Source organism: Hyla sarda, chromosome 1 (assembly GCF_029499605.1).
Source record: "Hyla sarda isolate aHylSar1 chromosome 1, aHylSar1.hap1, whole genome shotgun sequence".
In the NCBI taxonomy this organism is placed as follows: domain Eukaryota; kingdom Metazoa; phylum Chordata; class Amphibia; order Anura; family Hylidae; genus Hyla; species Hyla sarda.
The window spans coordinates 274,874,144-274,900,697 of record NC_079189.1 but is presented as its reverse complement, the minus strand read 5'-3'; the positions used below and the strand labels follow the sequence as shown (position 1 = coordinate 274,900,697).

The window sequence follows — 26,554 nt, the reverse complement described above, 5'->3', positions numbered from 1 at the left end:
TGCCGGGATCAATACAGATCCCGGCATCTGCGGCAGTTCGCGATTAAAATGAACGATCGGATCGCCCGCAGCGCTGCTGCGGGGATCCGATCATTCATAACGCCGCACGGAGGTCCCCTCACCTTCCTCCGTGCGGCTCCCGGCGTCTCCTGCTCTGGTCTGTGATCGAGCAGACCAGAACAGAAGATCACCGATAACACTGATCTGTTCTATGTCCTATACATAGAACAGATCAGTATTAGCAATCATGGTATTGCTATGAATAGTCCCCTATGGGGACTATTCAAGTGTAAAAAAAAATGTAAAAAAATGTAAAAGTAAAAGTAAAAAAAAAGTGAAAAATCCCCTCCCCCAATAAAAAAGTAAAACGTCCGTTTTTTCCTATTTTACCCCCAAAAAGCGTAAAAAACATTTTTTATAGACATATTTGGTATCGCCGCGTGCGTAAATGTCCGAACTATTAAAATAAAATGTTAATGATCCCGTACGGTGAACGGTGTGAACGAAAAAAAATTTAAAAAGTCCAAAATTCCTACTTTTTTAACACATTTTATTAAAAAAAAATTATAAAAAATGTATTAAAAGTTTTATATATACAAATGAGGTATCAAAAAAAAGTACAGATCATGGCGCAAAAAATGAGCCCCCATCCCGCCGCTTATACAGAAAAATAAAAAAGTTATAGGTCATCAAAATAAAGGGATTATAAACGTACTAATTTGGTTAAAAAGTTTGTGATTTTTTTTAAAAGCAACAATAATATAAAAGTATATAATAATGGGTATCATTTTAATCGTATTGACCCTCAGAATAAAGAACACATGTAATTTTTACCAGAAATTGTACGGCGTGAAAACAAAACCTTCCAAAATTAGCAAAATTGCGTTTTTCGTTTTAATTTCCCCACAAAAATAGTGTTTTTTGGTTGCGCCATACATTTTATGATATAATGAGTGATGTCATTACAAAGGACAACTGGTCGCGCAAAAAACAAGCCCTCATACTAGTCTGTGGATGAAAATATAAAAGAGTTATGATTTTTAGAAGGCGAGGAGGAAAAAATGAAAACGTAAAAATTAAATTGTCTGAGTCCTTAAGGCCAAAATGGGCTGAGTCCTTAAGGGGTTAAATGCACAGTATAAAAAGCATGAAGCTGTCAATGGCCATCCTAAGCTGAACGCGCCTGCTCTCATCAGATCGCAGACGGCTACCCAGCTTAGGGCCCGGTAAGTACTGGCATGGGAGACTGGCTGGGAATCCCGGGTGCCGTTGACATTTTGCTCTATTGCTGCCTTCCGCTCCGATTCCGAAAATAATTTATTGATGCTTAAATCCACAGTATACAAGGTGTAAAGCTGTCGACGGCCATCCTAAGCTTAACGCGCCTGCTCTCGTCAGATCGCAGACTGGTACAGATCTTAGGGCCCGGTAAGTACCGGCATGGGACACTGGCTGGGAATCCCGGCTGCCGTTGACATTTTGCTCTGTTGCCGCCTTCCGCTCCGATTCGGAAAATGATTTATTGATGCTTAAATGCACAGAATAAAGGGCAAGAAGCTGTCAACGGCCATCCTAAGCTGAACACGCCTGCTCTCGTCAGATCGCAGACTGCTACCCAGCTTAGGGCCTAGTAAGTACCAGCATGGGAGACTGGCTGGGAATCCCGGGTGTTGTTGACATTTTGCTCTGTAGCCGCCTTCCACTCCGATTCCGAAAAGGATTTATTGATGCTTAAATCCACAGTATACAGGGTGTGAAGCCGTCTACGGCTATCCTAAGCTGAATGTGCCTGTTCTTGTCAGATCGCAGACTGCTGCCCGGCAAGTACGGGCATGGGAGACTGACTGGCAATCCAAGGTGCTATTGACATTTTGCTCTGTTGCCGCCTTCCTCTCCGATTCCGAAAAGAATTTATTGATGCTTAAATGCACAGTATAAAAAGCATGAAGCTGTCAATGGCCATCCTAAGCTGAGCGCGCCTGCTCTCGTCAGTTCGCAGACTGCTACCCAGCTTAGGGCCCGGTAAGTACTGGCATGGGAGACTGGCTGGGAATCCCAGGTGCCGTTGACATTTTGCTCTATTGCTGCCTTCCGCTCCGATTCCGAAAATAATTTATTGATGCTTAAATCCACAGTATACAAGGTGTGAAGCTGTTGACGGCCATCCTAAGCTTAACGCGCCTGCTCTCGTCAGATCGCAGACTGGTACAGATGTTAGGGCCCGGTAAGTACCGGCATGGGACACTGGCTGGGAATCCCGGCTGCCGTTGACAATTTGCTCTGTTGCCGCCTTCCGTTCCGATTCCGAAAAGGATTTATTGATGCTTAAATGCACAGTATAATGGGCGAGAAGCTGTCAACGGCCATCCTAAGCTGAACGCGCCTGCTCTCGTCAGATCGCAGACTGCTACCCAGCTTAGGGCCCGGTAAGTACCAGCATGGGAGACTGGCTGGGAATCCCAGGTGTCGTTGACATTTTGCTCTGTTGCCGCCTTCCGCTCCGATTCCGAAAAGGTTTTATTGATGCTTAAATCCACAGTATACAGGGTATGAAGATGTCTACGGCCATCCTAAGCTGAATGCGCCTGTTCTCGTCAGATTGCAGACTGCTACCCAGCTTCGGGCCTGGTAAGTACCAGCATGGGAGACTGGCTGGGAATCCCGGGTGCAGTTGACATTTTGCTCTGTTTCTGCTCCGATTCCGAAAATTATTTATTGATGCTTAAATCCACAGTATACAAAGTGTGAAGCTGTCAACGGCCATCCTAAGCTGAACGCGCCTGCTCTCGTCAGATCGCAGACTGGTACAGATGTTAGGGCCCGGTAAGTACCGGCATGGGACACTGGCTGGGAATCCCGGGTGCAGTTGACATTTTGCTCTGTTGCCGCCTTCCCTTCCGATTCCGAAAAGGATTAATTGATGCTTAAATGCACAGTATAAAAAGCATGAAGCTGTCAATGGCCATCCTAATTTGAACGCGTCTGCTCTTGTCAGATCGCAGACGGCTACCCAGCTTAGGGCCCGGTAAGTACTGGCATGGGAGACTGGCTGGGAATCCCGAGTGCCGTTGACATTTTGCTCTATTGCTGCCTTCCGCTCCAATTCCGAAAATAATTTATTGATGCTTAAATCCACAGTATACAAGGTGTAAAGCTGTCGACGGCCATCCTAAGCTTAACGCGCCTGCTCTCGTCAGATCGCAGACTGGTACAGATCTTAGGGCCCGGTAAGTACCGGCATGGGACACTGGCTGGGAATCCCGGCTGCCGTTGACATTTTGCTCTGTTGCCGCCTTCCGTTCCGATTCCGAAAAGGATTTATTGATGCTTAAATGAACAGTATAAAGGGCGAAAATCTGTCAACGGCCATCCTAAGCTGAACGCGCCTGCTTTCGTCAGATCGCAGACTGCTATCCAGCTTAGGGCCCGGTAAGTACCAGCATGGGAGACTGGCTGGGAATCCCAGGTGTCGTTGACATTTTGCTCTGTTGCCGCCTTCCGCTCTGATTCCGAAAAGGATTTATTGATGCTTAAATCCACAGTATACAGGGTGTGAAGATGTCTACGGCCATCCTAAGCTGAATGCGCCTGTTCTTGTCAGATCGAAGACTGCTACCCAGCTTAGGGCCTGGTAAGTACCAGCATGGGAGACTGGCTGGGAATCCTGGGTGCAGTTGACATTTTGCTCTGTTTCTGCTCCGATTCCGAAAATTATTTATTGATGCTTAAATCTACAGTATACAAAGTGTGAAGCTGTCAACGGCCATCCTAAGCTGAACGCGCCTGCTCTCGTCAGATCGCAGACTGCTACCCAGCTTAGGGCCCGGTAAGTACCAGCATGGGAGACTGGCTGGGAATCCCAGGTGTTGTTGACATTTTGCTCTGTAGCCGCCTTACGCTCCGATTCCGAAAAGGATTTATTGATGCTTAAATCAACAGTATACAGGGTGTGAAGCCGTCTACGGCTATCCTAAGCTGAATGTGCCTTTTCTTGTCAGATCGCAGACTGCTGCCCGGCAAGTACGGGCATGGGAGACTGGCTGGCAATCCAGGGTGCTATTGAAGGCGGCAACAGAGCAAAATGTCAATAGCACCTTGGATTGCAAGCCAGTCTCCCATGCCCGTACTTGCCGGGCAGCAGTCTGCGATCTGACAAGAACAGGCGCATTCAGCTTAGGATAGCCGTAGACGGCTTCACACCCTGTATATTGTGGATTTAAGCATCAATAAATCCTTTTCGGAATCGGAGCAAAATGTCTACAGAGCTACAGAGCAAAATGTCAACAACACCTGAGATTCCCAGCCAGTCTCCCATGCTGGTACTTACCGGGCCCTAAGCTGGGTAACAGTCTGTGATCTGACGAGAGCAGGCGCGTTCAGCTTAGGATGGCCGTTAACAGCTTCACGCCATTTATACTGTGCATTTAAGCATCAATAAATCCTTTTCCGAATCGGAGCGGAAGGCGGCAACAGAGCAAAATGTTGACTGCACCCGGGATTCCCGGCCAGTCTCCCATGCCGGTACTTACTGGGCCCTAAGCTGGGTAGCAATTTGCGATCTGACGAGAGCAGGCGCGTTCAGCTTAGGATGGCCATTGACAGCTTCATGCTTTTTATACTGTGCATTTAAGCATCAATAAATCATTTTCAGAATCAGAACGGAAGGTGGCAACAGAGCATAATGTCAACTGCACCCGGGATTCCCAGCCAGTCTCCCATGCCGGTACTTACTGGGCCCTAAGCTGGGTAGCAGTCTGCGATCTGACGAGAGCAGGCGCGTTCAGCTTAGGATGGCCGTTGACATCTTCACGCCTTGTATATTGTGGATTTAAGCATCAATAAATATTTTTATTAATCGGAGAGGAAGGCTGCAACAGAGCAAAACGGATTGCCAGCCAGTCTCCCATGCCGGTAACTGCCGGGCAGCAGTCTGCAATCTGAAGAGAGCAGGCACGTTCAGGCTTAGGATGGCCGTTGACAGCTTCACACCCTGTATATTGTGGATTTAAGCATCAATAAATCCTTTTCCGAATCGGAGCGGAAGTCGGCAACAGATTAAAATGTCAACTGCACACGGGATTCCCAGCCAGTCTCCCATGCTGGTACTTACCAGGCCCTAAGCTGGGTAGCAGTCTGCGATCTGACGAGAGCAGGCGCGTTCAGCTTAGGATGGCCGTTGACAGCTTCACACTTTGTATACTGTGGATTTAAGCATCAATAAATAATTTTCGGAATCAGAGCAGAAACAGAGCAAAATGTCAACTGCACCCGGGATTCCCAGCCAGTCTCCCATGCTGGTACTTACCAGGCCCGAAGCTGGGTAGCAGTCTGCGATCTGACGAGAACAGGCGCATTCAGCTTAGGATGGCCGTAGACATCTTCACACCCTGTATACTGTGGATTTAAGCATCAATAAATCCTTTTCGGAATCGGAACGGAAGGCGGCAACAGAGCAAAATGTCAACGGCAGCCGGGATTCCCAGCCAGTGTCCCATGCCGGTACTTACCGGGCTCTAAGATCTGTACCAGTCTGCGATCTAACGAGAGCAGGCGCGTTAAGCTTAGGATGGCCGTCGACAGCTTCACACCTTGTATACTGTGGATTTAAGCATCAATAAATTATTTTCGGAATCGGAGCGGACGGCAGCAATAGAGCAAAATGTCAACTTCACCCGGGATTCCCAGCCAGTCTCCCATGCCAGTACTTACCGGGCCCTAAGCTGGGTAGCAGTCTGCGATCTGACGAGAGCAGGCGCGTTCAGCTTAGGATGGCGGTTGACATCTTCACGCCTTGTATACTGTGGATTTAAGCATCAATAAAAAAAAATTTTTAATCGGAGAGGAAGGCGGCAACAGATCAAAATGTCAATAGCACCTTGGATTGCCAGGCAGTCTCCCATGCCCGTACTTGCCGGGCAGCAGTCTGCGATCTGACAAGAACAGGCGCATTCAGCTTAGGATAGCCTTAGACGGCTTCACACCCTGTATATTGTGGATTTAAGCATCAATAAATCCTTTTCCGAATCGGAGTAAAATGTCTACAGAGCTACAGAGCAAAATGTCAACAACACCTGAGATTCCCAGCCAGTCTCCCATGCTGGTACTTACCAGGCCCTAAGCTGGGTAGCAGTCTGCGTTCTGACGAGAGCAGGCGCGTTCAGCTTAGGATGGCCGTTGACAGCTTCACACTTTGTATACTGTGCATTTAAGCATCAATAAATCCTTTTCGGAATCGGAACGGAAGGCGGCAACAGAGCAAAATGTCAACGGCAACCGGGATTCCCAGCCAGTCTCCCATGCCAGTACTTACCGGGCCCTAAGCTGGGTAGCAGTCTGCGATCTGATGAGAGCAGGCGCGTTCAACTTAGGATGGCCATTGACAGCTTCATGCTTTTTATACTGTGCATTTAAGCATCAATAAATCCTTTTCGGAATCGGAACGGAAGGCGGCAACAGAGCATAATGTCAACTGCACCCGGGATTCCCAGCCAGTCTCCCATGCCGGTACTTACTGGGCCCTAAGCTCGGTAGCAGTCTGCGATCTGACGAGAGCAGGCGCGTTCAGCTTAGGATGGCCGTTGACATCTTCCCTCCTTGTATATTGTGGATTTAAGCATCAATAAATATTTTTATTAATCGGAGAGGAAGGCAGCAACAAAGTAAAATGTCAATGGCACCTTGGATTGCCAGCCAGTCTCCCATGCCGGTAACTGCCGGGCAGCAGTCTGCGATCTGAGGAGAGCAGGCATGTTCAGGCTTAGGATGGCCGTTGACAGCTTCACACTCTGTGTATTGTGGATTTAAGCATCAATAAATCCTTTTCTTAATCGGAGCGGAAGGCGGCAACAGATTAAAATGTCAACTGCACCCGGGATTCCCAGCCAGTCTCCCATGCTGGTACTTACCAGGCCCTAAACTGGGTAGCAGTCTGCGATCTGACGAAAGCAGGCGCGTTCAGCTTAGGATGGCCGTTGACAGCTTCACACTTTGTATACTGTGGATTTAAGCATCAATAAACAATTTTCGGAATCGGAGCAGAAACAGAGCAAAATGTCAACTGCACCCGGGATTCCCAGCCAGTCTCCCATGCTGGTACTTACCAGGCCCGAAGTTGGGTAGCTGTCTGCGATCTGACGAGAACAGGCGCATTCAGCTTAGGATGGCCGTAGACATCTTCACCCCCTGTATACTGTGGATTTAAGCATCAATAAATCCTTTTCGGAATCGGAGCGTAAGGCGGCAACAGAACAAAATGTCAATGACACCTGGGAGTCCCAGCCAGTCTCCCATGCTGGTACTTACCGGGCCCTAAGCTGGGTAGCAGTCTGCGATCTGACGAGAGCAGGCACGTTCAGCTTAGGAAGGCCGTTGACAGCTTCTCGACCTTTATACTGTGCATTTAAGCATCAATAAATCCTTTTCGGAATCGGAAACGGAAGGCGGCAACAGAGCAAAATGTCAACGGCAGCCGGGATTCCCAGCCAGTGTCCCATGCGGGTACTTACCGGGCCCTAAGATCTGTACCAGTCTGCGATCTGACAAGAGCAGGCGCGTTAAGCTTAGGATGGCCGTCGACAGCTTCACACCTTGTATACTGTGGATTTAAGCATTAATAAATTCTTTTCGGAATCGGAGCGGAAGGCAGCAATAGAGCAAGATGTCAACGGCACCCGGGATTCCCAGCCAGTCTCCCATGCCAGTACTTACCGGGCCCTTAGCTGGGTAGCAGTCTGCGATCTGACGAGAGCAGGCGCGTTCAGCTTAGGATGGCCATTGACAGCTTCATGCTTTTTATACTGCGCATTTAAGCATCAATAAATCCTTTTCGGAATCGGAACGGAAGGCGGCAACAGAGCAAAATGTCAACTGCACCCGGGATTCCCAGCCAGTCTCCCATGCCGGTACTTACTGGGCCCTAAGCTGGGTAGCAGTCTGCGATCTGACGAGAGCAGGCGCGTTCAGCTTAGGATGGCCGTTGACATCTTCACGCCTTGTATATTGTGGATTTAAGCATCAATAAATATTTTTATTAATCGGAGAGGAAGGCGGCAACAGAGCAAAATGTCAATGGCACCTTGGATTGCCAGCCAGTCTCCCATGCCGGTAACTGCCGGGCAGCAGTTTGCGATCTGAGGAGAGCAGGCACGTTCAGGCTTAGGATGGCCGTTGACAGCTTCACACCCTGTATATTGTGGATTTAAGCATCAATAAATCCTTTTCCGAATCGGAGCGGAAGGCGGCAACAGATTAAAATGTCAACTGCACCCGGGATTCCCAGCCAGTCTCCCATGCTGGTACTTACCAGGCCCTAAGCTGGGTAGTAGTCTGCGATCTGACGAGAGCAGGCGCGTTCAGCTTAGGATGGCCGTTGACAGCTTCACACTTTGTATACTGTGGATTTAAGCATCAATAAATAATTATAGGAATCGAAGCAGAAACAGAGCAAAATGTCAACTGCACCCGGGATTCCCAGCCAGTCTCCCATGCTGGTACTTACCAGGCCCGAAGCTGGGTAGCAGTCTGCGATCTGACGAGAACAGGCGCATTCAGCTTAGGATGGCCGTAGACATCTTCACACCCTGTATACTGTGGATTTAAGCATCAATAAATCCTTTTCGGAATCGGAGCGGAAGGCGGCAACAGAGCAAAATGTCAACGACACCTGGGATTCCCAGCCAGTCTCCCATGCTGGTACTTACCGGGCCCTAAGCTGGGTAGCAGTCTGCGATCTGACGAGAGCAGGCGCGTTCAGCTTAGGATGGCCGTTGACAGCTTCTCGCCCTTTATACTGTTCATTTAGGCATCAATAAATCCTTTTCGGAATCGGAACGGAAGGCGGCAACAGAGCAAAATGTCAACGGCAGCCGGAATTCCCAGCCACTGTCCCATGCCGGTACTTACCGGGACCTAAGATCTGTACCAGTCTGCGATCTGACGAGAGCAGGCGCGTTAAGCTTAGGATGGCCGTCGACAGCTTCACACCTTGTATACTGTGGATTTAAGCATCAATAAATTCTTTTCGGAATCGGAGCGGAAGGCAGCAATAGAGCAAAATGTCAACTGCACCCGGGATTCCCAGCCAGTCTCCCATGCCGGTACTTAATGGGCCCTAGGCTGGGTAGCAGTCTGCGATCTGACGAGAGCAGGCGCGTTCAGATTAGGATGGCCATTGACAGCTTCATGCTTTTTATACTGTGCATTTAAGCATCAATAAATCCTTTTCGGAATCGGAACGGAAGGCGGCAACAGAGCATAATGTCAACTGCACCCGGGATTCCCAGCCAGTCTCCCATGCCGGTACTTACTGGGCCCTAAGCTGGGTAGCAGTCTGCGATCTGACGAGAGCAGGCGCGTTCAGCTTAGGATGGCCGTTGACATCTTCATGCCTTGTATATTGTGGATTTAAGCATCAATAAATATTTTTATTAATCGGAGAGGAAGGTGGCAACAAAGCAAAATGTCAATGGCACCTTGGATTGCCAGCCAGTCTCCCATGCCGGTAACTGCTGGGCAGCAGTCTGTGATCTGAGGAGAGCAGGCATGTTCAGGCTTAGGATGGCCGTTGACAGCTTCACACCCTGTGTATTGTGGATTTAAGCATCAATAAATCCTTTTCCGAATCGGAGCGGAAGGCGGCAACAGATTAATATGTCAACTGCACCCGGGATTCCCAGCCAGTCTCCCATGCTGGTACTTACCAGGCCCTAAGCTGGGTAGCAGTCTGCGATCTGACGAGAGCAGGCGCGTTCAGCTTAGGATGGCCGTTGACAGCTTCACACTTTGTATACTGTGGATTTAAGCATCAATAAATAATTTTCGGAATCGGAGCAGAAACAGAGCAAAATGTCAACTGCACCCGGGATTCCCAGCCAGTCTCCCATGCTGGTACTTACCAGGCCCGAAGCTGGGTAGCAGTCTGCGATCTGACGAGAACAGGCGCATTCAGCTTAGGATGGCCGTAGACGTCTTCACACCCTGTATACTGTGGATTTAAGCATCAATAAATCCTTTTCGGAATCGGAGCGTAAGGCGGCAACAGAGCAAAATGTCAACGACACCTGGGAGTCCCAGCCAGTCTCCCATGCTGGTACTTACCGGGCCCTAAGCTGGGTAGCAGTCTGCGATCTGACGAGAGCAGGCACGTTCAGCTTAGGATGGCCGTTGACAGCTTCTCGCCCTTTATACTGTGCATTTAAGCATCAATAAATCCTTTTCGGAATCGGAAACTGAAGGCGGCAACAGAGCAAAATGTCAACGGCAGCCGGGATTCCCAGCCAGTGTCCCATGCCGGTACTTACCGGGCCCTAAGATCTGTACCAGTCTGCGATCTGACAAGAGCAGGCGCGTTAAGCTTAGGATGGCCGTCAACAGCTTCACACCTTGTATACTGTGGATTTAAGCATCAATAAATTATTTTCGGAATCAGAGCGGAAGGCAGCAATAGAGCAAAATGTCAATGGCACCCGGGATTCCCAGCCAGTCTCCCATGCCCGTACTTGCCGGGCAGCAGTCTGCGATCTGACAAGAACAGGCACATTCAGCTTAGGATAGCCGTAGACAGCTTCACACCCTGTATACTGTGGATTTAAGCATCAATAAATCCTTTTCGGAATCGGAGCGGAAGGCGGCTACAGAGCAAAATGTCAACAACACCTGGGATTCCCAGCCAGTCTCCCATGCTGGTACTTACCGGGCCCTAAGCTAGGTAGCAGTCTGCGATCTGACGAGAGCAGGCGCGTTAAGCTTAGGATGGCCGTCGACAGCTTCACACCTTGTATACTGTGGATTTAAGCATCAATAAATTATTTTCGGAATCGGAGCGGAAGGCAGCAATAGAGCAAAATGTCAACAGCAACCGGGATTCCCAGCCAGTCTCCCATGCCAGTACTTACCGGGCCCTAAGCTGGGTAGCAGTCTGCAATCTGACGAGAGAAGGCGCGTTCAGCTTAGGATGGCCGTCGACAGCTTCACACCTTGTATACTGTGGATTTAAGCATCAATAAATTATTTTCGGAATCGGAGCGGAAGGCAGCAATAGAGCAAAATGTCAACTGCACCCTGGATTCCCAGCCAGTCTCCCATGCCGGTACTTACCAGGCCCTAAGCTGGGTAGCAGTCTGCGGTCTGACGAGAGCAGGCGCGTTCAGCTTAGGATGGCCATTGACATCTTCACGCTTTGTATACTGTGGATTTAAGCATCAATAAAAAAAAAATTTAATCGGAGAGGAAGGCGGCAACAGATCAAAATGTCAATAGCACCTTGGATTGCCAGCCAGTCTCCCATGCCCGTACTTGCCGGGCAGCAGTCTGCGATCTGACAAGAACAGGCGCATTCAGCTTAGGATAGCCGTAGACGGCTTCACGCCCTGTATATTGTGGATTTAAGCATCAATAAATCCTTCTCGGAATAGGAGCAACATGTCTACAGAGCTACAGAGCAAAATGTCAACAACACCTGAGACTCCCAGCCAGTCTCCCATGCTGGTACTTACCGGGCCCTAAGCTGGGTAGCAGTCTGCGATCTGACGAGAGCAGGCACGTTCAGCTTAGGATGGCCGTTGACAGCTTTTCGCCCTTTATACTGTGCATTTAAGCATCAATAAATCCTTTTCGGAATAGGAAACGGAAACTGAAGGCGGTAACAGAGCAAAATGTCAACGGCAGCCGGGATTCCCAGCCAGTGTCCCATGCCGGTACTTACCGGGCCCTAAGATCTGTACCAGTCTGCGATCTGACAAGAGCAGGCGCGTTAAGCTTAGGATGGCCGTCGACAGCTTCACACCTTGTATACTGTGGATTTAAGCATCAATAAATTCTTTTCGGAATCGGAGCGGAAGGCGGCAACAGAGCAAAATGTCAATAGCACCTTGGATTGCCAGCCAGTCTCCCATGCCCGTACTTGCCGGGCAGCAGTCTGCGATCTGACAAGAACAGGCACATTCAGCTTAGGATAGCCGTAGACGGCTTCACACCCTGTATACTGTGGATTTAAGCATCAATAAATCCTTTTCGGAATCGGAGCGGAAGGCGGCAACAGATTAAAATGTCAACTGCACCCGGGATTCCCAGCCAGTCTCCCATGCTGGTACTTACCAGGCCCTAAGCTGGGTATCAGTCTGCGATCTGACGAGAGCAGGCGCATTCAGCTTAGGATGGCCGTTGACAGCTTCACACTTTGTATACTGTGCATTTAAGCATCAATAAATCCTTTTCGGAATCGGAGCGGAAGGCGGCAACAGATTAAAATGTCAACTGCACCCGGGATTCCCAGCCAGTCTCCCATGCTGGTACTTACCAGGCCCTAAGCTGGGTATCAGTCTGCGATCTGACGAGAGCAGGCGCGTTCAGCTTAGGATGGCCATTGACAGCTTCATGCTTTTTATACTGTGCATTTAAGCATCAATAAATCCTTTTCGGAATCGAAACGGAAGGCGGCAACAGAGCATAATGTCAACTGCACCCGGGATTCCCAGCCAGTCTACTATGCCGGTACTTACTGGGCCCTAAGCTGGGTAGCAGTCTGCGATCTGACGAGAGCAGGCGCGTTCAGCTTAGGATGGCCGTTGACATCTTCACGCCTTGTATATTGTGGATTTAAGCATCAATAAATATTTTTATTAATCGGAGAGGAAGGTGGCAACAAAGCAAAATGTCAATGGCACCTTGGATTGCCAGCCAGTCTCCCATGCCGGTAACTGCTGGGCAGCAGTCTGCGATCTGAGGAGAGCAGGAATGTTCAGGCTTAGGATGGCCGTTGACAGCTTCACACCCTGTGTATTGTGGATTTAAGCATCAATAAATCCTTTTCCGAATCGAAGCGGAAGGCGGCAACAGATTAAAATGTCAACTGCACCTGGGATTCCCAGCCAGTCTTCCATGCTGGTACTTACCAGGCCCTAAGCTGGGTAGCAGTCTGCGATCTGACGAGAGCAGGCGCGTTCAGCTTAGGATGGCCATTGACAGCTTCACACTTTTGTATACTGTGGATTTAAGCATCAATAAATAATTTTTGGAATCCGAGCAGAAACAGAGCAAAATGTCAACTGCACCCGGGATTCCCAGCCAGTCTCCCATGCTGGTACTTACCAGGCCCGAAGCTGGGTAGCAGTCTGCGATCTGACGAGAACAGGCGCATTCAGCTTAGGATGGCCGTAGACATCTTCACACCCTGTATACTGTGGATTTAAGCATCAATAAATCCTTTTCGGAATCGGAGCGGAAGGCGGCAACAGAGCAAAATGTCAACGACACCTGGGATTCCCAGCCAGTCTCCCATGCTGGTACTTACCGGGCCCTAAGCTGGGTAGCAGTCTGCGATCTGACGAGAGCAGGCGCGTTCAGCTTAGGATGGCCGTTGACAGCTTCTCGCCCTTTATACTGTTCATTTAGGCATCAATAAATCCTTTTCGGAATCGGAACGGAAGGCGGCAACAGAGCAAAATGTCAACGGCAGCCGGGATTCCCAGCCACTGTCCCATGCCGGTACTTACCGGGACCTAAGATCTGTACCAGTCTGCGATCTGACGAGAGCAGGCGCGTTAAGCTTAGGATGGCCGTCGACAGCTTCACACCTTGTATACTGTGGATTTAAGCATCAATAAATTCTTTTCGGAATCGGAGCGGAAGGCAGCAATAGAGCAAAATGTCAACTGCACCCGGGATTCCCAGCCAGTCTCCCATGCCGGTACTTAATGGGCCCTAGGCTGGGTAGCAGTCTGCGATCTGACGAGAGCAGGCGCGTTCAGATTAGGATGGCCATTGACAGCTTCATGCTTTTTATACTGTGCATTTAAGCATCAATAAATCCTTTTCGGAATCGGAACGGAAGGCGGCAACAGAGCATAATGTCAACTGCACCCGGGATTCCCAGCCAGTCTCCCATGCCGGTACTTACTGGGCCCTAAGCTGGGTAGCAGTCTGCGATCTGACGAGAGCAGGCGCGTTCAGCTTAGGATGGCCGTTGACATCTTCATGCCTTGTATATTGTGGATTTAAGCATCAATAAATATTTTTATTAATCGGAGAGGAAGGTGGCAACAAAGCAAAATGTCAATGGCACCTTGGATTGCCAGCCAGTCTCCCATGCCGGTAACTGCTGGGCAGCAGTCTGTGATCTGAGGAGAGCAGGCATGTTCAGGCTTAGGATGGCCGTTGACAGCTTCACACCCTGTGTATTGTGGATTTAAGCATCAATAAATCCTTTTCCGAATCGGAGCGGAAGGCGGCAACAGATTAATACGTCAACTGCACCCGGGATTCCCAGCCAGTCTCCCATGCTGGTACTTACCAGGCCCTAAGCTGGGTAGCAGTCTGCGATCTGACGAGAGCAGGCGCGTTCAGCTTAGGATGGCCGTTGACAGCTTCACACTTTGTATACTGTGGATTTAAGCATCAATAAATAATTTTCGGAATCGGAGCAGAAACAGAGCAAAATGTCAACTGCACCCGGGATTCCCAGCCAGTCTCCCATGCTGGTACTTACCAGGCCCGAAGCTGGGTAGCAGTCTGCGATCTGACGAGAACAGGCGCATTCAGCTTAGGATGGCCGTAGACGTCTTCACACCCTGTATACTGTGGATTTAAGCATCAATAAATCCTTTTCGGAATCGGAGCGTAAGGCGGCAACAGAGCAAAATGTCAACGACACCTGGGAGTCCCAGCCAGTCTCCCATGCTGGTACTTACCGGGCCCTAAGCTGGGTAGCAGTCTGCGATCTGACGAGAGCAGGCACGTTCAGCTTAGGATGGCCGTTGACAGCTTCTCGCCCTTTATACTGTGCATTTAAGCATCAATAAATCCTTTTCGGAATCGGAAACTGAAGGCGGCAACAGAGCAAAATGTCAACGGCAGCCGGGATTCCCAGCCAGTGTCCCATGCCGGTACTTACCGGGCCCTAAGATCTGTACCAGTCTGCGATCTGACAAGAGCAGGCGCGTTAAGCTTAGGATGGCCGTCAACAGCTTCACACCTTGTATACTGTGGATTTAAGCATCAATAAATTATTTTCGGAATCAGAGCGGAAGGCAGCAATAGAGCAAAATGTCAATGGCACCCGGGATTCCCAGCCAGTCTCCCATGCCCGTACTTGCCGGGCAGCAGTCTGCGATCTGACAAGAACAGGCACATTCAGCTTAGGATAGCCGTAGACAGCTTCACACCCTGTATACTGTGGATTTAAGCATCAATAAATCCTTTTCGGAATCGGAGCGGAAGGCGGCTACAGAGCAAAATGTCAACAACACCTGGGATTCCCAGCCAGTCTCCCATGCTGGTACTTACCGGGCCCTAAGCTAGGTAGCAGTCTGCGATCTGACGAGAGCAGGCGCGTTAAGCTTAGGATGGCCGTCGACAGCTTCACACCTTGTATACTGTGGATTTAAGCATCAATAAATTATTTTCGGAATCGGAGCGGAAGGCAGCAATAGAGCAAAATGTCAACAGCAACCGGGATTCCCAGCCAGTCTCCCATGCCAGTACTTACCGGGCCCTAAGCTGGGTAGCAGTCTGCAATCTGACGAGAGAAGGCGCGTTCAGCTTAGGATGGCCGTCGACAGCTTCACACCTTGTATACTGTGGATTTAAGCATCAATAAATTATTTTCGGAATCGGAGCGGAAGGCAGCAATAGAGCAAAATGTCAACTGCACCCTGGTTTCCCAGCCAGTCTCCCATGCCGGTACTTACCAGGCCCTAAGCTGGGTAGCAGTCTGCGGTCTGACGAGAGCAGGCGCGTTCAGCTTAGGATGGCCATTGACATCTTCACGCTTTGTATACTGTGGATTTAAGCATCAATAAAAAAAAAATTTAATCGGAGAGGAAGGCGGCAACAGATCAAAATGTCAATAGCACCTTGGATTGCCAGCCAGTCTCCCATGCCCGTACTTGCCGGGCAGCAGTCTGCGATCTGACAAGAACAGGCGCATTCAGCTTAGGATAGCCGTAGACGGCTTCACGCCCTGTATATTGTGGATTTAAGCATCAATAAATCCTTCTCGGAATAGGAGCAAAATGTCTACAGAGCTACAGAGCAAAATGTCAACAACACCTGAGACTCCCAGCCAGTCTCCCATGCTGGTACTTACCGGGCCCTAAGCTGGGTAGCAGTCTGCGATCTGACGAGAGCAGGCACGTTCAGCTTAGGATGGCCGTTGACAGCTTTTCGCCCTTTATACTGTGCATTTAAGCATCAATAAATCCTTTTCGGAATAGGAAACGGAAACTGAAGGCGGTAACAGAGCAAAATGTCAACGGCAGCCGGGATTCCCAGCCAGTGTCCCATGCCGGTACTTACCGGGCCCTAAGATCTGTACCAGTCTGCGATCTGACAAGAGCAGGCGCGTTAAGCTTAGGATGGCCGTCGACAGCTTCACACCTTGTATACTGTGGATTTAAGCATCAATAAATTCTTTTCGGAATCGGAGCGGAAGGCGGCAACAGAGCAAAATGTCAATAGCACCTTGGATTGCCAGCCAGTCTCCCATGCCCGTACTTGCCGGGCAGCAGTCTGCGATCTGACAAGAACAGGCACATTCAGCTTAGGATAGCCGTAGACGGCTTCACACCCTGTATACTGTGGATTTAAGCATCAATAAATCCTTTTCGGAATCGGAGCGGAAGGCGGCAACAGATTAAAATGTCAACTGCACCCGGGATTCCCAGCCAGTCTCCCATGCTGGTACTTACCAGGCCCTAAGCTGGGTATCAGTCTGCGATCTGACGAGAGCAGGCGCATTCAGCTTAGGATGGCCGTTGACAGCTTCACACTTTGTATACTGTGCATTTAAGCATCAATAAATCCTTTTCGGAATCGGAGCGGAAGGCGGCAACAGATTAAAATGTCAACTGCACCCGGGATTCCCAGCCAGTCTCCCATGCTGGTACTTACCAGGCCCTAAGCTGGGTATCAGTCTGCGATCTGACGAGAGCAGGCGCGTTCAGCTTAGGATGGCCATTGACAGCTTCATGCTTTTTATACTGTGCATTTAAGCATCAATAAATCCTTTTCGGAATCGAAACGGAAGGCGGCAACAGAGCATAATGTCAACTGCACCCGGGATTCCCAGCCAGTCTACTATGCCGGTACTTACTGGGCCCTAAGCTGGGTAGCAGTCTGCGATCTGACGAGAGCAGGCGCGTTCAGCTTAGGATGGCCGTTGACATCTTCACGCCTTGTATATTGTGGATTTAAGCATCAATAAATATTTTTATTAATCGGAGAGGAAGGTGGCAACAAAGCAAAATGTCAATGGCACCTTGGATTGCCAGCCAGTCTCCCATGCCGGTAACTGCTGGGCAGCAGTCTGCGATCTGAGGAGAGCAGGAATGTTCAGGCTTAGGATGGCCGTTGACAGCTTCACACCCTGTGTATTGTGGATTTAAGCATCAATAAATCCTTTTCCGAATCGAAGCGGAAGGCGGCAACAGATTAAAATGTCAACTGCACCTGGGATTCCCAGCCAGTCTTCCATGCTGGTACTTACCAGGCCCTAAGCTGGGTAGCAGTCTGCGATCTGACGAGAGCAGGCGCGTTCAGCTTAGGATGGCCATTGACAGCTTCACACTTTTGTATACTGTGGATTTAAGCATCAATAAATAATTTTTGGAATCCGAGCAGAAACAGAGCAAAATGTCAACTGCACCCGGGATTCCCAGCCAGTCTCCCATGCTGGTACTTACCAGGCCCGAAGCTGGGTAGCAGTCTGCGATCTAACGAGAACAGACGCATTCAGCTTAGGATGGCCGTAGACATCTTCACACCCTGTATACTGTGGATTTAAGCATCAATAAATCCTTTTCGGAATCGGAGCGTAAGGCGGCAACAGAGCAAAATGTCAACGACACCTGGGAGTCCCAGCCAGTCTCCCATGCTGGTACTTACCGGGCCCTAAGCTGGGTAGCAGTCTGCGATCTGACGAGAGCAGGCACGTTCAGCTTAGGATGGCCGTTGACAGCTTCTTGCCCTTTATACTGTGCATTTAAGCATCAATAAATCCTTTTCGGAATCGGAAACTGAAGGCGGCAACAGAGCAAAATGTCAACGGCAGCCGGGATTCCCAGCCAGTGTCCCATGCCGGTACTTACCGGGCCCTAAGCTGGGTAGCAGTCTGCGATCTGATGAGAGCAGGCGCGTTCAGCTTAGGATGGCCATTGACAGCTTCATGCTTTTTATACTGTGCATTTAAGCATCAATAAATCCTTTTCCGAATCGGAGCGGAAGGCGGCAACAGATTAAAATGTCAACTGCACCCGGGATTCCCAGCCAGTGTCCCATGCTGGTACTTACCAGGCCCTAAGCTGGGTAGCAGTCTGCGATGTGACGAGAGCAGGCGCGTTCAGCTTAGGATGGCCGTTGACAGCTTCACACTTTGTATACTGTGGATTTAAGCATCAATAAAAAAATTTCGGAATCGGAGCGGAAGGCAGCAATAGAGCAAAATGTCAACGGCAACCGGGATTCCCAGCCAGTCTCCCATGCCAGTACTTACCGGGCCCTAAGCTGGGTAGCAGTCTGCGATCTGACGAGAGCAGGCGCGTTCAGCTTAGGATGGCCATTGACAGCTTCGTGCTTTTTATACTGCGCATTTAAGCATCAATAAATCCTTTTCGGAATTGGAAAGGAAGGCGGCAACAGAGCAAAATGTCAACTGCACCCGGGATTCCCAGCCAGTCTCCCATGCCGGTGCTTACTGGGCCCTAAGCTGGGTAGCAGTCTGCGATCTGACGAGAGCAGGCGCGTTCAGCTTAGGATGGCCGTTGACATCTTCACGCCTTGTATATTGTGGATTTAAGCATCAATAAATATTTTTATTAATCGGAGAGGAAGGCGGCAACAGAGCAAAATGTCAATGGCACCTTGGATTGCCAGCCAGTCTCCCATGCCGGTAACTGCCGGGCAGCAGTCTGCGATCTGAGGAGAGCAGGCACGTTCAGGCTTAGGATGGCCGTTGACAGCTTCACACCCTGTATATTGTGGATTTAAGCATCAATAAATCCTTTTCCGAATCGGAGCGGAAGGCGGCAACAGATTAAAATGTCAACTGCACCTGGGATTCCCAGCCAGTCTCCCATGCTGGTACTTACCAGGCCCTAAGCTGGGTAGTAGTCTGCGATCTGACGAGAGCAGGCGCGTTCAACTTAGGATGGCCGTTGACAGCTTCACACTTTGTATACTGTGGATTTAAGCATCAATAAATAATTTTCGGAATCGGAGCAGAAGCAGAGCAAAATGTCAACTGCACCCGGGATTCCCAGCCAGTCTCCCATGCTGGTACTTACCAGGCCCGAAGCTGGGTAGCAGTCTGCGATCTGACGGGAACAGGCGCATTCAGCTTAGGATGGCCGTAGACATCTTCACACCCTGTATACTGTGGATTTAAGTATCAATAAATCCTTTTCGGAATCGGAGCGGAAGGCGGCAACAGAGCAAAATGTCAACGACACCTGGGATTCCCAGCCAGGCTCCCATGCTGGTACTTACCGGGCCCTAAGCTGGGTATCAGTCTGCGATCTGACGAGAGCAGGCGCGTTCAGCTTAGGATGGCCGTTGACAGCTTCTCGCCCTTTATACTGTGCATTTAGGCATCAATAAATCCTTTTCGGAATCGGAACGGAAGGCGGCAACAGAGCAAAATGTCAACGGCAGCCGGGATTCCCAGCCACTGTCCCATGCCGGTACTTACCGGGCCCTAAGATCTGTACCAGTCTGCGATCTGACGAGAGCAGGCGCGTTAAGCTTAGGATGGCCGTCGACAGCTTCACACCTTGTATACTGTGGATTTAAGCATCAATAAATTATTTTCGGAATCGGAGCGGAAGGCAGCAATAGAGCAAAATGTCTACGGCACCCGGGATTCCCAGCCAGTCTCCCATGCCAGTACTTACCGGGCCCTAAGCTGGGTAGCAGTCTGCGATCTGACGAGAGCAGGCGCATTAAGCTTAGGATGGCCATTGACAGCTTCGTTATTATTATACTGTGCATTTAAGCATCAATAAATCCTTTTCGGAATCGGAACCGGAACGGAAGGCGGCAACAGAGCAAAATGTCAACTGCACCCGGGATTCCCAGCCAGTCTCCCATGCCGGTACTTAATGGGCCCTAGGCTGGGTAGCAGTCTGCGCTCTGACGAGAGCAGGCGCGTTCAGCTTAGGATGGCCATTGACAGCTTCATGCTTTTTATACTGTGCATTTAAGCATCAATAAATCCTTTTCGGAATCAGAACGGAAGGCGGCAACAGAGCATAATGTCAACTGCACCCGGGATTCCCAGCCAGTCTCCCATGCTGGTACTTACCAGGCCCTAAGCGGGGTAGCAGTCTGCGATCTGACGAGAGCAGGCCCGTTCAGCTTAGGATGGCCGTTGACAGCTTCACACTTTGTATACTGTGGATTTAAGCATCAATAAATAATTTTCGGAATCGGAGCAGAAACAGAGCAAAATGTCAACTGCACCCGGGATTCCCAGCCAGTCTCCCATGCTGGTACTTACCAGGCCCGAAGCTGGGTTGCAGTCTGCGATCTGACGAGAACAGGCGCATTCAGCTTAGGATGGCCGTAGACGTCTTCACACCCTGTATACTGTGGATTTAAGCATCAATAAATCCTTTTCGGAATCGGAGCGTAAGGCGGCAACAGAGCAAAATGTCAACGACACCTGGAAGTCCCAGCCAGTCTCCCATGCTGGTACTTACCAGGCCCGAAGCTGGGTTGCAGTCTGCGATCTGACAAGAACAGGCGCATTCAGCTTAGGATAGCCGTAGACGGCTTCACGCCCTGTATATTGTGGATTTAAGCATCAATAAATCCTTCTCGGAATAGGAGCAAAATGTCTACAGAGCTACAGAGCAAAATGTCAACAACACCTGAGACTCCCAGCCAGTCTCCCATGCTGGTACTTACCGGGCCCTAAGCTGGGTAGCAGTCTGCGATCTGACGAGAGCAGGCACGTTCAGCTTAGGATGGCCGTTGACAGCTTTTTGCCCTTTATACTGTGCATTTAAGCATCAATAAATCCTTTTCGGAATAGGAAACGGAAACTGAAGGCGGTAACAGAGCAAAATGTCAACGGCAGCCGGGATTCCCAGCCAGTGTCCCATGCCGGTACTTACCGGGCCCTAAGATCTGTACCAGTCTGCGATCTGACAAGAGCAGGCGCGTTAAGCTTAGGATGGCCGTCGACAGCTTCACACCTTGTATACTGTGGATTTAAGCATCAATAAATTCTTTTCGGAATCGGAGCGGAAGGCGGCAACAGAGCAAAATGTCAATAGCACCTTGGATTGCCAGCCAGTCTCCCATGCCCGTACTTGCCGGGCAGCAGTCTGCGATCTGACAAGAACAGGCACATTCAGCTTAGGATAGCCGTAGACGGCTTCACACCCTGTATACTGTGGATTTAAGCATCAATAAATCCTTTTCGGAATCGGAGCGGAAGGCGGCAACAGATTAAAATGTCAACTGCACCCGGGATTCCCAGCCAGTCTCCCATGCTGGTACTTACCAGGCCCTAAGCTGGGTATCAGTCTGCGATCTGACGAGAGCAGGCGCATTCAGCTTAGGATGGCCGTTGACAGCTTCACACTTTGTATACTGTGCATTTAAGCATCAATAAATCCTTTTCGGAATCGGAGCGGAAGGCGGCAACAGATTAAAATGTCAACTGCACCCGGGATTCCCAGCCAGTCTCCCATGCTGGTACTTACCAGGCCCTAAGCTGGGTATCAGTCTGCGATCTGACGAGAGCAGGCGCGTTCAGCTTAGGATGGCCATTGACAGCTTCATGCTTTTTACACTGTGCATTTAAGCATCAATAAATCCTTTTCGGAATCGAAACGGAAGGCGGCAACAGAGCATAATGTCAACTGCACCCGGGATTCCCAGCCAGTCTACTATGCCGGTACTTACTGGGCCCTAAGCTGGGTAGCAGTCTGCGATCTGACGAGAGCAGGCGCGTTCAGCTTAGGATGGCCGTTGACATCTTCACGCCTTGTATATTGTGGATTTAAGCATCAATAAATATTTTTATTAATCGGAGAGGAAGGTGGCAACAAAGCAAAATGTCAATGGCACCTTGGATTGCCAGCCAGTCTCCCATGCCGGTAACTGCTGGGCAGCAGTCTGCGATCTGAGGAGAGCAGGAATGTTCAGGCTTAGGATGGCCGTTGACAGCTTCACACCCTGTGTATTGTGGATTTAAGCATCAATAAATCCTTTTCCGAATCGAAGCGGAAGGCGGCAACAGATTAAAATGTCAACTGCACCTGGGATTCCCAGCCAGTCTTCCATGCTGGTACTTACCAGGCCCTAAGCTGGGTAGCAGTCTGCGATCTGACGAGAGCAGGCGCGTTCAGCTTAGGATGGCCATTGACAGCTTCACACTTTTGTATACTGTGGATTTAAGCATCAATAAATAATTTTTGGAATCCGAGCAGAAACAGAGCAAAATGTCAACTGCACCCGGGATTCCCAGCCAGTCTCCCATGCTGGTACTTACCAGGCCCGAAGCTGGGTAGCAGTCTGCGATCTAACGAGAACAGACGCATTCAGCTTAGGATGGCCGTAGACATCTTCACACCCTGTATACTGTGGATTTAAGCATCAATAAATCCTTTTCGGAATCGGAGCGTAAGGCGGCAACAGAGCAAAATGTCAACGACACCTGGGAGTCCCAGCCAGTCTCCCATGCTGGTACTTACCGGGCCCTAAGCTGGGTAGCAGTCTGCGATCTGACGAGAGCAGGCACGTTCAGCTTAGGATGGCCGTTGACAGCTTCTTGCCCTTTATACTGTGCATTTAAGCATCAATAAATCCTTTTCGGAATCGGAAACTGAAGGCGGCAACAGAGCAAAATGTCAACGGCAGCCGGGATTCCCAGCCAGTGTCCCATGCCGGTACTTACCGGGCCCTAAGCTGGGTAGCAGTCTGCGATCTGATGAGAGCAGGCGCGTTCAGCTTAGGATGGCCATTGACAGCTTCATGCTTTTTATACTGTGCATTTAAGCATCAATAAATCCTTTTCCGAATCGGAGCGGAAGGCGGCAACAGATTAAAATGTCAACTGCACCCGGGATTCCCAGCCAGTGTCCCATGCTGGTACTTACCAGGCCCTAAGCTGGGTAGCAGTCTGCGATGTGACGAGAGCAGGCGCGTTCAGCTTAGGATGGCCGTTGACAGCTTCACACTTTGTATACTGTGGATTTAAGCATCAATAAAAAAATTTCGGAATCGGAGCGGAAGGCAGCAATAGAGCAAAATGTCAACGGCAACCGGGATTCCCAGCCAGTCTCCCATGCCAGTACTTACCGGGCCCTAAGCTGGGTAGCAGTCTGCGATCTGACGAGAGCAGGCGCGTTCAGCTTAGGATGGCCATTGACAGCTTCGTGCTTTTTATACTGCGCATTTAAGCATCAATAAATCCTTTTCGGAATTGGAAAGGAAGGCGGCAACAGAGCAAAATGTCAACTGCACCCGGGATTCCCAGCCAGTCTCCCATGCCGGTGCTTACTGGGCCCTAAGCTGGGTAGCAGTCTGCGATCTGACGAGAGCAGGCGCGTTCAGCTTAGGATGGCCGTTGACATCTTCACGCCTTGTATATTGTGGATTTAAGCATCAATAAATATTTTTATTAATCGGAGAGGAAGGCGGCAACAGAGCAAAATGTCAATGGCACCTTGGATTGCCAGCCAGTCTCCCATGCCGGTAACTGCCGGGCAGCAGTCTGCGATCTGAGGAGAGCAGGCACGTTCAGGCTTAGGATGGCCGTTGACAGCTTCACACCCTGTATATTGTGGATTTAAGCATCAATAAATCCTTTTCCGAATCGGAGCGGAAGGCGGCAACAGATTAAAATGTCAACTGCACCTGGGATTCCCAGCCAGTCTCCCATGCTGGTACTTACCAGGCCCTAAGCTGGGTAGTAGTCTGCGATCTGACGAGAGCAGGCGCGTTCAACTTAGGATGGCCGTTGACAGCTTCACACTTTGTATACTGTGGATTTAAGCATCAATAAATAATTTTCGGAATCGGAGCAGAAGCAGAGCAAAATGTCAACTGCACCCGGGATTCCCAGCCAGTCTCCCATGCTGGTACTTACCAGGCCCGAAGCTGGGTAGCAGTCTGCGATCTGACGGGAACAGGCGCATTCAGCTTAGGATGGCCGTAGACATCTTCACACCCTGTATACTGTGGATTTAAGTATCAATAAATCCTTTTCGGAATCGGAGCGGAAGGCGGCAACAGAGCAAAATGTCAACGACACCTGGGATTCCCAGCCAGGCTCCCATGCTGGTACTTACCGGGCCCTAAGCTGGGTAGCAGTCTGCGATCTGACGAGAGCAGGCGCGTTCAGCTTAGGATGGCCGTTGACAGCTTCTCGCCCTTTATACTGTGCATTTAGGCATCAATAAATCCTTTTCGGAATCAGAACGGAAGGCGGCAACAGAGCAAAATGTCAACGGCAGCCGGGATTCCCAGCCACTGTCCCATGCCGGTACTTACCGGGCCCTAAGATCTGTACCAGTCTGCGATCTGACGAGAGCAGGCGCGTTAAGCTTAGGATGGCCGTCGACAGCTTCACACCTTGTATACTGTGGATTTAAGCATCAATAAATTATTTTCGGAATCGGAGCGGAAGGCAGCAATAGAGCAAAATGTCTACGGCACCCGGGATTCCCAGCCAGTCTCCCATGCCAGTACTTACCGGGCCCTAAGCTGGGTAGCAGTCTGCGATCTGACGAGAGCAGGCGCATTAAGCTTAGGATGGCCATTGACAGCTTCGTTATTATTATACTGTGCATTTAAGCATCAATAAATCCTTTTCGGAATCGGAACCGGAACGGAAGGCGGCAACAGAGCAAAATGTCAACTGCACCCGGGATTCCCAGCCAGTCTCCCATGCCGGTACTTAATGGGCCCTAGGCTGGGTAGCAGTCTGCGCTCTGACGAGAGCAGGCGCGTTCAGCTTAGGATGGCCATTGACAGCTTCATGCTTTTTATACTGTGCATTTAAGCATCAATAAATCCTTTTCGGAATCGGAACGGAAGGCGGCAACAGAGCATAATGTCAACTGCACCCGGGATTCCCAGCCAGTCTCCCATGCTGGTACTTACCAGGCCCTAAGCGGGGTAGCAGTCTGCGATCTGACGAGAGCAGGCCCGTTCAGCTTAGGATGGCCGTTGACAGCTTCACACTTTGTATACTGTGGATTTAAGCATCAATAAATAATTTTCGGAATCGGAGCAGAAACAGAGCAAAATGTCAACTGCACCCGGGATTCCCAGCCAGTCTCCCATGCTGGTACTTACCAGGCCCGAAGCTGGGTTGCAGTCTGCGATCTGACGAGAACAGGCGCATTCAGCTTAGGATGGCCGTAGACGTCTTCACACCCTGTATACTGTGGATTTAAGCATCAATAAATCCTTTTCGGAATCGGAGCGTAAGGCGGCAACAGAGCAAAATGTCAACGACACCTGGAAGTCCCAGCCAGTCTCCCATGCTGGTACTTACCGGGCCCTAAGCTGGGTAGCAGTCTGCGATCTGACGAGAGCAGGCACGTTCAGCTTAGGATGGCCGTTGACAGCTTCTTGCCCTTTATACTGTGCATTTAAGCATCAATAAATCCTTTTCGGAATCGGAAACTGAAGGCGGCAACAGAGAAAAATGTCAATGGCAGCCGGGATTCCCAGCCAGTGTCCCATGCCGGTACTTATCGGGCCCTAAGATCTGTACCAGTCTGCGATCTGACAAGAGCAGGCGCGTTAAGCTTAGGATGGCCGTCGACAGCTTCACACCTTGTATACTGTGGATTTAAGCATCAATAAATTATTTTCGGAATCGGAGCGGAAGGCAGCAATAGAGCAAAATGTAAACGGCACCCGGGATTCCCAGCCAGTCTCCCATGCCAGTAATTACCGGGCCCTAAGCTGGGTAGCAGTCTGCGATCTGACGAGAGCAGGCGCGTTCAGCTTAGGACGGCAATTGACAGCTTCATGCTTTTTATACTGTGCATTTAAGCATCAATAAATCCTTTTCGGAATCGGAGAGGAAGGCGGCAACAGAGCAAAATGTCAATAGCACCTTGGATTGCCAGCCAGTCTCCCATGCCCGTACTTGCCGGGCAGCAGTCTGCGATCTGACAAGAACAGGCACATTCAGCTTAGGATTGCCGTAGACGGCTTCACACCCCGTATACTGTGGATACTGTGGATTTAAGCATCAATAAATCCTTTTCGGAATCGGAGCGAAAGGCGGCTACAGAGCAAAATGTCAACAACACCTGGGATTCCCAGCCAGTCTCCCATGCTGGTACTTACCGGGCCCTAAGCTGGGTAGCAGTCTGCGATCTGACGAGAGCAGGCGCGTTCAGCTAAGGATGGCCGCTGACAGCTTCACGCACTTTATACTGTGCATTTAAGCATCAATAAATCCTTTTCCGAATCGGAGCGGAAGGCGGCAACAGAATAAAATGCCAACTGCACCCGGGATTCCCAGCCAGTTTCCCATGCTGATACTTACCAGGCCCTAAGCTGGGTATCAGTCTGCGATCTGATGAGAGCAGGC

General features: G+C 50.0%; 17 pseudogenes; 4 read left to right on the top strand and 13 right to left on the bottom strand.

Moving 5' to 3' along the window:
- The first annotated feature begins 1,155 nt into the window (after nucleotides 1-1,155).
- Nucleotides 1,156-1,275, top strand: LOC130329735 (5S ribosomal RNA; annotated as a pseudogene).
- Nucleotides 1,276-2,355: 1,080 nt separating this feature from the next.
- LOC130314545 (5S ribosomal RNA) lies at nucleotides 2,356-2,475 on the top strand (annotated as a pseudogene).
- Nucleotides 2,476-3,358: 883 nt separating this feature from the next.
- Nucleotides 3,359-3,478, top strand: LOC130346671 (5S ribosomal RNA; annotated as a pseudogene).
- A 277-nt stretch (nucleotides 3,479-3,755) lies between these two features.
- Nucleotides 3,756-3,875, top strand: LOC130320836 (5S ribosomal RNA; annotated as a pseudogene).
- Nucleotides 3,876-6,059: 2,184 nt separating this feature from the next.
- LOC130317522 (5S ribosomal RNA) lies at nucleotides 6,060-6,179 on the bottom strand (annotated as a pseudogene).
- Nucleotides 6,180-6,261: 82 nt separating this feature from the next.
- Nucleotides 6,262-6,381, bottom strand: LOC130328675 (5S ribosomal RNA; annotated as a pseudogene).
- Nucleotides 6,382-7,658: 1,277 nt separating this feature from the next.
- On the bottom strand, nucleotides 7,659-7,778 carry LOC130327151 (5S ribosomal RNA; annotated as a pseudogene).
- An 872-nt stretch (nucleotides 7,779-8,650) lies between these two features.
- On the bottom strand, nucleotides 8,651-8,770 carry LOC130314539 (5S ribosomal RNA; annotated as a pseudogene).
- An 879-nt stretch (nucleotides 8,771-9,649) lies between these two features.
- Nucleotides 9,650-9,769, bottom strand: LOC130351740 (5S ribosomal RNA; annotated as a pseudogene).
- Nucleotides 9,770-13,239: 3,470 nt separating this feature from the next.
- On the bottom strand, nucleotides 13,240-13,359 carry LOC130314517 (5S ribosomal RNA; annotated as a pseudogene).
- An 879-nt stretch (nucleotides 13,360-14,238) lies between these two features.
- Nucleotides 14,239-14,358, bottom strand: LOC130352744 (5S ribosomal RNA; annotated as a pseudogene).
- Nucleotides 14,359-18,435: 4,077 nt separating this feature from the next.
- LOC130324949 (5S ribosomal RNA) lies at nucleotides 18,436-18,555 on the bottom strand (annotated as a pseudogene).
- A 1,276-nt stretch (nucleotides 18,556-19,831) lies between these two features.
- LOC130352390 (5S ribosomal RNA) lies at nucleotides 19,832-19,951 on the bottom strand (annotated as a pseudogene).
- A 3,298-nt stretch (nucleotides 19,952-23,249) lies between these two features.
- Nucleotides 23,250-23,369, bottom strand: LOC130324939 (5S ribosomal RNA; annotated as a pseudogene).
- An 872-nt stretch (nucleotides 23,370-24,241) lies between these two features.
- LOC130347155 (5S ribosomal RNA) lies at nucleotides 24,242-24,361 on the bottom strand (annotated as a pseudogene).
- A 284-nt stretch (nucleotides 24,362-24,645) lies between these two features.
- LOC130352389 (5S ribosomal RNA) lies at nucleotides 24,646-24,765 on the bottom strand (annotated as a pseudogene).
- A 1,493-nt stretch (nucleotides 24,766-26,258) lies between these two features.
- Nucleotides 26,259-26,378, bottom strand: LOC130352299 (5S ribosomal RNA; annotated as a pseudogene).
- Nucleotides 26,379-26,554: the final 176 nt, after the last annotated feature.